The sequence below is a fragment of the Lutra lutra genome, chromosome 11 (genome assembly GCF_902655055.1).
Source record: "Lutra lutra chromosome 11, mLutLut1.2, whole genome shotgun sequence".
NCBI classification, from domain to species: domain Eukaryota; kingdom Metazoa; phylum Chordata; class Mammalia; order Carnivora; family Mustelidae; genus Lutra; species Lutra lutra.
The window spans coordinates 41,310,068-41,322,300 of record NC_062288.1 but is presented as its reverse complement, the minus strand read 5'-3'; the positions used below and the strand labels follow the sequence as shown (position 1 = coordinate 41,322,300).

At 39.8% G+C, this 12,233-nt stretch overlaps 1 long non-coding RNA gene across 7 annotated transcripts in view; it reads left to right on the top strand.

The window, feature by feature from the left end:
- LOC125080429 (uncharacterized) overlaps positions 1-12,233 on the top strand; it is a 45,253-nt gene that overhangs the window by 20,851 nt on the left and 12,169 nt on the right. For 3 of the 7 annotated variants that reach the window (XR_007121381.1, XR_007121377.1, XR_007121378.1), the window contains 2 exons: positions 8,235-8,427; positions 11,583-11,722. This is a non-coding gene — a long non-coding RNA (uncharacterized LOC125080429). Of the gene's footprint in view, positions 1-3,219; positions 3,870-8,234; positions 8,428-11,582; positions 11,723-12,233 lie in introns of those variants that run through there. The other 4 variants (XR_007121383.1, XR_007121379.1, XR_007121380.1 and 1 more) reach the window with 3 other exon arrangements.

The window sequence follows — 12,233 nt, the reverse complement described above, 5'->3', positions numbered from 1 at the left end:
AACAGTGCAGGAGAAAGCTCTCAAGCAGTGGAGGTAGGAAAGCTACCATAGTGCATCTCAATTCCCTACAAGGCAATCATTTTTCCAAAGATATGGAACACTTGGATTTGTTTATACATGAGCAACAGAAAAGAATATTGTCGCTACTAAATATACTACTATTTTAAAAAATGGACCACATGATGAAACTGGATAATTAATCTATTCTAGAAAATATACAACAAAAATCAGATGAAAACTAAATAACAGAATTATCGAAAAGAAATTAAGATAATAAGTAAAAGGTATGAAAGAACAGCATACATTATAATTAGGAAACTGAGAAATGAGGTGGCTAAACATCAGTTGGGGATTGGTAAGATTCAGAACTGGGCTCAAGTCATGTAAGGGCTGGCCTTTTTACAGGTGTGTCCCTTTTTGGTCCTAACTGAAATTTATAGATTTCTCTCTTTCTTACATGGCTCTGAACTCTAATTTTCTCCATACACCTTGAATCTATGGAAAGTTTTGCTCAAATTCTCATCTTTTCAGTTACTCTTCTCAGATTCCTTTGTTTTTCCAGATCAAGTCCCCATATATCCTCACTGCCTGAGTGAGGATTCTTCAAATACCTTCATATTGTCCTAAGACAATCTAGTCCACCATTGTCAGAAATAGAAATTGGTAAATACAGTTTATAAAGGAGAAAAAGTAAGAGAAAGAAAGAAAGAAAGAAAGGGAAAGTGAGAAAAGGAGAGAGAAATAATTCAAGAGAAAAATGAGAGCATGAGAGCTTTGGAAGATAGGAAAAGAAGATCCAACATAAGCATAATTTATATTGGAGGAAGAATATGAAAGCAATAGAACAAAACAAATTAAAAAATCCATAGCACAAGAAGCTTTTCTTTAAGAAAATTGGAAAATCTTTCTTTAAGAAAATTGGAACTTCTGTTTTGAAAGATCACCCCATTAACCTTGGCAAATAAACTCTGAATTGTAAACACTAAGATATCATCTAATAAAACTGGAATGTAAAGCAAGCACTTTTTGGACATCGGGCATAAAGAGAAAGTTACTTATGAAGAAAAAATAAAATTACATTTTCATCAGATTTATCCACAGCATAATATAATAGAGCAACATATTTAAGAGACTCAAAAAAGAAAACATGAAACAGATTTTACACACATGAAAAGTGCTTTTAAGTATAAACTACAGAAAAACAAAGCAGTTGTGAACATGCAAGGACTCATGGAATATTTTTCCCTGAAAAATCTACCTAGAAAACAAGATTCAGGCAATCAAGTAACATAAGATGCTTCAGCTAAGTTCCAGGAGCATAATAATTTGCCAATAAATGTTAGTTGAACAAGTGGATAGATGTATGGACACATTTGAAGGATAAATTTGTGAATTTATTCTTCAAATTCTTACCTGGTAGGGAAAAGGAAAGAGCTATCCCTATTAGTAGTTAACAGTAGCAATGTGAAGTCAGGGAATGTTAGTTCTGGGGAAATTTTAAAGATTTTATTCATTTATTTATTTGTGTGTGTGTGTGTGTGTGTGTGTGTGTGTGTGTGTGTGTGTGTAAGAGAGAGAGAGAGAGAGAAAGAGAGCGCACAAGCAGGCAGAGTGGCAGGCAGAAGTGGAGAAGTAGGCTCCCTGCTGAGCAGGGAGCCTGGTCATGCAGGACTTGATCCTAGGACCCTGGGATCATGACCTGAGCTGAAGGCAGAAGCTTAAGCGACTGAGCCACCCAGGCATCCCAGTTCTGGGGAAATTTTAGATCAAGACTAATAAACTCTCAGAATGATTTGCCCAAAATGCACAAATAGCCCATGGGTGAGCCAGGAAAGGGATCCAGAGTTTTCTGAAGCTTATTGAATTTCTCTTTAAAAACTCATTTGCTGACAAGGTATAAACTTTTAAATAGCATCATTTATTTTCCCCCCCAAATAAACTAATCCTGTTCTCTGTATCCCATAGTAAAATGTTTCTTGAAGACTAGGTCATAACTTTTCCTTTCATTAACTTTTCCAGTAACAATATGTTTATTATAGAAAAATTAAAAAAAAAAAAACTTCACTTATAACCCTATCACCCAAACAAAACTCTTATGAGTTACATTTTTATCTTCACTTTTTTTTTTAAAGATTTTATTTATTTATTTGACAGACAGAGATCACAAGTAGGCAGAGAGGCAGACAGATAGAGAGAGAGGGGGAAGCAGGCTCCCTGCAGAGCACAGAGCCCGATGTGGGGCTCGATCCCAGGACACTGGGACCATGACCTGAGCCGAAGGCAGAGGCTTTAACCCACTGAGCCACCCAGGTGCCACTTATCTTCACTTTTTTAGACTTTTTCATTCTTTGAACAAACACACATTGTGTTTAAAACAAAATGAGAATCATATGGTCATATTGTTTTATAGTCTTTTTCATGTCATATCTGATATATCAGTCATATCATGGTCATCTTTCATTATCAAATATAGAACAAAACACAGGAAAATAAATATTTTAAAATGGATCTTATATCGATAGAAATATCAATTCTAATGTTTATCTTATGTTTTCTTCTCCTGAGTAGTACATGATTTCAGTTCATGCAATATCATTTATAAATAGTATAACTTTTGTTCTTAATTTATGTTCTCCCTTTATATTTAGTTGACATAAATCTTAAACTTGCCAAGCTGATTAGTTACACCTCCTGAGGTCCCCCTGAAACCTGGAGTCAGTGTCATCAGATGGGATTTTTCCTAGGGTTGGGAAAAAGAGAGGAGTCAAGAAGTGGAGAGAATCACTATATGCTGAGGGGAAAGTGGCTGTGAGTGGTAAACTGGAATTAAATATGTTTGGCCATTTTTATCAGGCCTCTTATGGAGATGCCATAATTAGATGTGGCTCTGAGGAAGAAAGAAGCCTCCTGTTTATAGCTTGGGGCTGAAATCTGGAGAAGCTATAGAGGGCAACCCCAGCTGACATCTTGGAGGTTGGGAGTGGAACAACACTCAGCCCCTCTTCCTTTGTTGGTTCCACTCCATGTCATATCAGACATATTCAAGGGCAGCCATTTCTCATCAGAGGTATTTTCATATAACCAAGTGAAGGTTTAATAGCAATTGACTGCGTGACTTGATATTACCTTTAGATATTTAATTCAATATTTGTTAATTCCAATTTTTCCATTTTTTTCTTCTTTTGTATTGTGGGCCCAATAGTTTCTTTTCTTCTTCAGGCATAAAACTGTTTTTTAGGTCCTTGAAATGCTTCTAGGCCTGGACACTGTGCCTGTACTACCCAGTACAATGGGTAGAAAGGAACTGCAACCCCGACTTGGGCCTCACCTCTCTCTATTCCATGAGGTGCTGTTGCTCCTGCTGTGGTTGGTATTCTTCTTACTACCACCATTGTCCCATCTGAGAGATGTGAAGGTGCCAGTGCTCTCTGCCCCTAGCTTCCTGTGGTTATTTGGGTTTTGTCACTGTCTAATCTTACAGGTGATGGTGGCTTTCCCTTCTATACCATCTCACACCTCTGAGTCTTAAAGATTCCTTTTTTTTTTTTCATGAGTCGTTTTGAAAGGTTGAGTGTCCAACAAGAGCCCAGTACTTCTTGAAACACTGGTCGGTATCTTTCTGATAGACTTTCTGGCTGTCTTCTTGGCTCTTTATTCTGTCTCAGTGTCTGGTATATATTATCATTATCATTGTTGTTTTTATTATTTGGTATCTTTGGCTCTTGGCTCTGAGGCCCAAAGTTCAGTCCTGTTCCATACCACACCCAGGCTCCCAGAACCTGTGCTTACATCTCACTTACCAGGACCTATTTAATTGGGATCAGAAAAGAGGCTGGGTTTATGGAGCAGGATAAACAAGGGTTTTGGAAGTAGGCAGACCTGGGTTCAAATTCCAGTACCACTACTTGCTAGTTTTATTGATTGATTGATTGATTGATTGCTAGTTTGTTTTTTTTTAAAGATTTTATTTATTTATTTGACAGACAGAGATCACAAGTAGGCAGAGAGGCAGGCAGAGAGAGAGGGGGAAGCAGGCTCCCTGCTGAGCAGAGAGCCCGATGCGGGGCTCAATCCCAGGACCTTGGGATCATGACCTGAGCTGAAGGCAGAGGCTTTAACCCACTGAGCCACCCAGGCGCCCCTGATTGCTAGTTTTATTACTTAGATCCATTACAAGACCTCTCTGTGAGACAATTTTAGTATGTGTAAAATGGATAAATTAATGCCCAATCTCTCTCTCTCTCTCTCTCTTTTTTTTTTTTTTTTTGAGGAGTTTTGAAGAGGTTGAAATAGGATAATGGATATGCCTGGTATAAAGTAGATACCTTCAAATTTTAGTTTCCACCTATTTGTATGAGTTTAGATTTACAGCTTTGCATCCTTCTTTCTCTTTCACTATTGCAGTTCAAAGGTTGCGACAGAGATAGGAATAAAAATGATATGTTTTACTGTGGTATTTGAATAGCAGAGATGATCATTTCTAGCTAATAATATATCGCTATTATGTAGGTGAGCCTGTTATCTCATTTTATATTCCTCCTTAGGCAATTGCTTTTCTTGGAGCCATTTGTTTCTATGTACTTGACCTTGACTCACTTTCTGATTTATTTATTACTTAACATAACCATTAGCTTGTTCGATTACCTTTAATTAAGTTGTATTGGTTCCTGAACATGGAAATGGCCTTGTTTCTTGATTGGCCAAGTTCCACTTTTGCTGAGTGTAACAACTCAGTAAACTCATTTTGCCCTTTATAATGTTAAAAAGAAATTCAACTGAGTAAATTTGAAGATATAATTGGCTTTTTTAAAAGATCCATGAATCAGGCAGCAACCAACCTATCTAGCAAGTAGAGGGGCTCTCAGGGGAGTTGGACAAAATGGAAGGTTTTCCTAGGAAGGAGGGTAAAGCAAGAAAGTTATAAGCAAAATAAAGAAAGGATTGTTTCAGACAAGATCACCTTCCCTTAGGGAGAAAGACAAGAGATCTTATTATGCAGATGACCTCATGTTCCTTTGAGGGAATAGAGAAAGTCCAGACAGATTACCTCATTGGTGCTCATCCGAAAATTCCTGACTGACCTGGTTAAGACTCATCTTTCTGAGAGAGGTTGAAATTGCAATTAGATTAGGTTTTAAGCCCCAGTTACTGACTTGGGGCCTTAACCTAAGTGACACCATTTTGGGCCTGAGTTTTCTCTTTAATAATAATAAATGTGGTACTTCTGTCTTCATATTTTTTTCAGAAGAAACATCAATTAAAAATGTGTTTTTGAACATTTCAGAAGAAACATCAATTAAAAATGTGCAATGAACATTTTAATAATAGTATCTATTTTAAAAAAGTAAACATAATTGAGTCATCAACTGGTAAAGAGCCATTTATGTTGTAGCCTTTAACTAATGCAAACATTCAAGAAACCAACATATTAGATTTATTACTAAAAGCCTCTATTTAGGTATATACACTTCTATGACATAGCTCTATAATTTATAATTGATTAAACAGTTGGTCTTCCTGATCATTCCTTAAACCCTTGGTCAAAACCCAAATCTTCTCTCATTATTGTTTATATGAAAAAACCTGATTCAGTTATGTCACTATGACTTCTAGTACTGTTTCAGTTTCCCCCAGTGTTCAAATAATAGGATTAGCAATTTAGTAGCCCACTACAGAAGGGAGAACAGGAGACTGAAGGAGAGGATCAATAGGGTGCACACACAGTCCCTCAGAGACACTCACACTCAGTGTTGGGAGAGAGTAAAAGAAACTCTATGTCCTTGAAAGCATCTAAATTTTGGACCCTTTTACTTCTCAGGGAGGATAAACCAGCTTCTCTCAGTTCTGGGTCCTTCTCAAAGGAAGTATAATTTTCTTTTTAGGGAAATAAATCTTTTGTGCCTTCGGGTCTAAAGGAGAGCAGGTGGGGTATCCTGGGAAAGAGTTGAGGCCCAGAAAGTGTCAGGATTTGTGCACAATGAAAGGAATTTCTGTGAGTGAGTATTGTTTCATGTGGTGGGCAGATGAGAAGCCTGCCCAGCCCTGCGTTCTTGGGGTCATTTTTGGAGGTAGAAAGATATCTTCATCAGGCAGGAACTTCATGAAAAAGACACCATGGTTTATGTTTCCTTTGTAGTTCTTCAATCCCCCTGGTCCCTATGACCTGTCATGGGGTTCCTCCCATGTGGACTCTAGCATGCTCACCAGCAAATACCCTGGAGACTTGTGCTCACCAGAGACCACTGATAGCTCTGGTTGTCACTTAACAAAAATTTCTATATGCCAGGATCTTCAAAGTTTATTCAAAAATTACCATCTGCCAGAATCTCTTGGTATGGGGTTAGACCTTTGAAGGGAGAAGGACAAAATCTAAAAGGGTTCATAACCTTTCCCCTCCTGTTTTTACCCTGAATTATGTTTCTTCATAGAACTCAATCACTTAAAACATTATTTTTAAGTTTATTTATATTTTTTAGTACATCTACACCCAACATGGGGCTCAAACTCATGACCCCAAGATCAAGAGTCACATGCTCTTCTGACTGAGCCAGCCAGGCACCCCAGTCACTTTTTATATGTCTCTTAGTTATTGTCTGTTTTACTGTTAGAATGCAAGCCCAAGAGAGCGGAAACTTTGTCTTCTTTATTGCTGTCTCTCCAGTTTCTAGAACAGTGCCTGGCACATACCGTGTATTTGACAAGTATTTGCTACATAAATGATTGAATGAATCCCATTGTTTTAGTCCATGAAAGTCAAGCAGCCTTGTATATTATTTTTATCTTCTCTTTCTAAAATACTCTTAGGCTTTTATACCTAAAGTAAATATTGCCTTTTCTGCCTCTTTCCCAAAAAATGCTTATGCTGTATCATTTATAGTCTGTGGAGCTGCATAATGAACAGGCTAAGTAAGAAGGGAACACTGCATACCTTGTAGAGGCTCTCATCTTCCAAAGCCTTACGGAGCCAGTTCTTTTATGAAAGTCTTCTTATGAAAGATCTATTGCAGTTTTATAATCATCTACTTCAACTTGTATTTATAATTTGAAGCAAAAAAGAGATTTAGTTTCTGCATGAAAAACAAACCCTTTTTGGTGGTTCTTATGTGTGGTGGAAGCAAGGAAGGCGTAGGCTCGGAAGCTCCCACCCACCTTCTCCCCACCATCACTGTTGTCACTCAGATTCTTACTCCCACTGACCTCCCTTGCCTGAGGACAGGAGGATTCTCTATTGTCATCTTTGCCAGTAAAATTTAAGATGCGTCATTTTCTATTTCTACAGCAGTTGTCTGCTAATTTTCTAATAAAGGCTTCATTGATGTGCCAAAAAAAAAAATTATTTAGACAACCCCGGTGACCATGTCCATGACTTTTCTTTCTTCATCTATCAATCACAGACTTATTCAACTTAGCTAATGTGATCTCCTTTTAATAAAACCTATGTCAATAGGTTCCAAACCTTTCATCACTTTGTGTTTATATATTGATTTTCTTTATAGTGTTCTTGAAACTTAATTTGAAAACCGGCATTAGGTTTTTAGCATGCTAGAGTTTTCTTTCTTATAGAGATCAATCATTTTCTGTGTTTTGCTCTTTTGGGTAGTCCCCTTGACTTGAGATTTATAATGCTTTACTATTTTACCTAGCCTTTTCTTTCTGCTTATAGTAGCCCTTTAAAAACTTTTATCGATAGGGGCGCCCGGGTGGCTCAGTTGGTTAAGCGGCTGCCGTCGGCTCGGGTCATGATTCCAGGGTCCTGGGATGGAGCCCCGCATTGGGCTCCCTGCTCAGCGGAGAGCCTGCTTCTCTCTCTCCCCCTCTCCCTGCCGCTCTGCTTACTTGTGCTCTCTCTCTAGCTCTCTGTCAAATAAACAAATAAAAAAAAAATTTAAAAGAAACTTAAAAAAAAAAAACTTTTATCGATAGACTCTACCTCTACCAAAAGGTCAACATAGCATTCTGGATTTTAAAAATGACATTTTTAACATTCAAACTTCTCTTGACTTTTTTTTTTAAGATTTTATTTATTTATTTGACAGAGGTCACAAGGAGGCAGAGAGGCAGGCAGAGAGAGAGGGAGAAGGAGGCTCCCTGCTGAGCAGAGAGCCCGATGTGGAGCTCGATCCCAGAACCCTGGGATCATGACCTGAGCCAAAGGCAGAGGCTTTAACCCACTGAGCCACCCAGGTGCCCCTTCTCTTGACTTTTGACTTTCTTTTCCTTTTTTTTTTTTTTAGATGGGTGTTGGCCGAGGGAGAGGGAAAGATAGAATCTTAAGCAGGCTCCACACTCCGCATGGAGCCCCTCAGGAGGCTTAGTCTTACCACCCAGAGATCATGACCTGAGACAAAATCAAGAGTTGAATGCTCAACCAACTGAGCCACCCAGGTGCCCCTCTTAACTTTCTAATGAAGACTTTTAATTCCCAAGGTAAGGAAAAACACTTCCTTGTATTAAGTACAAGTTAAAAGAAACTTTTTTGGGAGAGAGTGTACATGTACCTGCATCTGACCCTAATTTTTTTCTTTTTTTCATTGCCTTAGAGACCACTGATAGCTCTGGTTGTCACTTAACAAAAATTTCTATATGCCAGGATCTTCAAAGTTTATTCAAAAATTACCATATGCCAGAATCTCTTGGTGTGGGTTAGACCTTTGAAAGGGGAAGGACAAAACCTAAAAAGGTTCAGAACCTCTCCCCTTCTGTTTTTATCCTGAATTGTGTTTGTCATTTCCATGTTGCTGGTTTGTGGGAATATTTACATACGAACATTGAAGTGAGGACTGTACCTGCTCTCTCTCTGGAGCCTCACCACAGTCTTCTGAGTTAGGTGTTATTCTTAGACTTAATTTTCAGATGAGGAAACTGAGACTTGGGGAGTATCCCATCCAAAGTCATAGAGTAGTACTTGGTGGAGAATTGTACTTGAAGTCAATACCTATCTGACTCCAGACTCTATATGCTTCACCAGCATGCTATAGTGCTTCTAGAATGATTCATGCCTTGTGTAATTACCCCTTTCCAAGTCCACTGTTTCTTCAGTTTTCGATCCTGTCTTCATTGCAATTGTTTACACTTTTACAAAGGCAGCAAAGTGTGGTGATTTAAGGCAGGCGCTAGAGCCAGGTCAAGTGGGTCCAGATCCAGAGCCACCACATATTAGCTGTGTAGTCTTGGGTGAACTCCACAGCCTTTCGTGCCTTGGAATCCTCATCTGAATCAGGGAATGATAGTGCCTACCTCCTATGGCTTTAATATTTAAATGAATCATCAATACATGTGAAGTGTTTAGAACAGTTCTTGGTGTGTGGGAAGTACCCAGTGAAGAGTTAATACTGGTGCTTATTTATTTATTTATTACTTGTTTATGTATTAGTTTAGTACACATACTTACTGAGCACTGTACTGTTACTCAGTGCCAGGCATCATGCAAAATTCTGAACGTAGAGAAATGGTTACCATAGAATCTTTTCCTTAATGTGTTCACATCTAGTGGTGGATCATAAAAGATGGTGCTCACAACAGGGGATACCCCATATTTAAAAAGACAATCCAGGTACTGGATAGTCAATCTAAGTTTACTAAATTTGGGAGAAAATGGTTACTGAGTGGCAGAATGAGGATCTCCCTCCCACACCAGTGCTTTCTGAGGGATAGCCAGCTACCCACTCCCATTCCACTCACCTTTTTGCAAGGTTACTTTTCCAATCCTCCCATTGAGAGATGGAGTCTATTTCCTTTACCTTGAATTTGGACTAGACCCATGTGACTAGCTTTGACCAATAGGATGTGGTGAAGATGATGTGGCATGACTTGTACACCCTGACCTTAGAAGGCCTTGCAGATTCTCTTATAGCCCTCTCGGGATGTGGCTTCCATGTAAGGCAGCTGAGGCTGGATTACTGAATGATGAGGTGGGGAGTGGAGAGAGAAACCCAGCCAGTCTGCTGCTATTTCAGTCACCTCAGCTGGGTGTCAGTCATGCAAGTGAAGCCTGGCACCCTGGATCCTGTGGCTTTACGTTGAGCTGCGCCAGCCAATACCGTGTGGAACAGAGTTGAGTGCCAATCTGCCCAAGTTGCAGAATCATAAGCAAATAAATAAAATTAACGGTTGGGGTTGTTTGGGGATGGTTTGTTTCATAGCATTAAATGCCTGGAACATAAGAGGGCTTGCAGCTTCTGTTTTCACTGTCTTGGAAGTCAGCCACCATGTATAAAGCTTGGGTTACATAATGGAATAATGAGAGACCATGTGGAGAAAGTTAAGTCCCAGCCTGCCAGTCATTTCTGCCAAGGTCCCAGGCTTGTGGGTAAAGCCACCTCCTTAGGCCTCCTAGTGTAGCTGAGCCACCAGCTAAGTGCAGCCTTATGAGGGAGCCCCAATAAGACCAACAGAATCGTGGAGGTTGTTTGAAGCCACTATGTTTTGTGAGATTTTATTACTATGCAGCCATGGGTAACTGAAATTCCCACAGTGCACCATGACTTCCTAGAAGTGAGAGTACCGAAGTCCTGGGCTAATGGTGTATTAGGGAATAATCACTTTTACCCATCATCAAGTACTTTCCATGTGCCTGGTACTTCACATACATTGCTTTGTTTTATTTAACCTGCATGGTAACCCTGTATGGCAGGTAATTTGGCAGATGAGTAAACTAAACCACGGAGACATTAAGGAACTTGTTCAAGGCCTCCCAGGGAGCACAATCACTGCAGGATATCAGGTGGAAGGTCAACGCTTCATTTAAGGCTTTCTTCAGTTTCCCTGTTTCTATGGAAGTGGTCGCTTCTGCATCTCACCAGCTTCCAGCCTCATATCCCTCTGGTGGATCCAATCAGTTCTCATGACTGAAGCCAGTGTTATCAGATGACTATGGGATCTTTGGCTCACCCTTAATAACACCTGGCTGTCTATAGGATAAGAGCCCATGGCATACAAAACCTCTCTGCCTGCTTCTCCAGCTGCAACTCTTAGCACCCCTTTCATTTATCTTTTTGCCACATGGAGTTGCTTGCCCAGCCCAACCCCATCTTGTGTCACTGGTCTGAGCTTATGCACAGATGGCTGTGCCAGGAGTGCCCTCCTTACCTCCCCCACCTCCCAGCATATCCATTCACCCTCCAGGACTTCACTCAAGGTTTTCCTTGACCATGAAGCCTCATGACCAGGTATCCTCCAGGCACAGTTGTCCACTCCTCACTTGTGGCCCCACTGAAACTGTACACTTTCCTAGCAGAACACAAGTAATACCTGGTTGTTTTTAAGTCAGTTTTTAGCAACCCAACTATGAGCTTCTTAATTTTTTATTCATCACCGGATGAATAAAACACTAACACTTAGCCTGGACTGGTCCTTAATTAGAGAAGTGTTCCAGTAAAGAAGTGAAAGTATCAGGTCAAATCGTCGAGTCTTAAATGTCATGCTAGAATAATCCAAGTGTCTACCACCTGGATGTCCCCACGTCCTCCCCTTCTTGGGCCACCCTTTCATCTTATATTCAAAATGTCAAAGTATTTACCTTGCATTCTGCACTGTACAGAGAGCCCACCATCACCCTCCTCTTCTTCTGGTTTTCCCCCCAGAGATCTTGGGAGCTTTAAAGAATGAGGAGTACAATAGCCAAACTATGGAAAGAACCTAGATGTCCATCAACAGATGAATGGATAAAGAAGAGGTATATATATATACAATGGAATACTATGCAGCCATCAAAAGAAATGAAATCTTGCCATTTGCGACGACATGGATGGAACTAGAGGGTATTATACTTAGCGAAATAAATCAAATAGAGAAAGACAACTATCATATGATCTCCCTGATATGAGGAAGTGGAGATGCAACGTGGGGGGTTTGGGGGTAGGAAAAGAATAAATGAAACAAGATGAGATCAGGAGGGAGACAAACCATAAGAGACTCTTAATGTCACAAAACAAACTGAGAGTGGCCGGGGGGACGGGGGGGAGGGAGAGGGTTGTGGGATTATAGACATTGAGGAGGGTATATGATATGGTGAGTGCTGTGAAGTGTGTAAACCTGGCGATTCACAGACCTGTACCCCTGGGGCTAATAATACATTACATGTTTATAAAAAAATAAAAAACTAAAAAAAAAAAAAAAAAGAATGAGGAGTAGAATCAGGGGCTCTTTGCTCCCTTAGTTCTCTCTCCCTCCCATTTCCTGCTTGTGCTCACAGCCTCATTCTTCTGGTGGCTACTTTACACTGCTTTACTCTT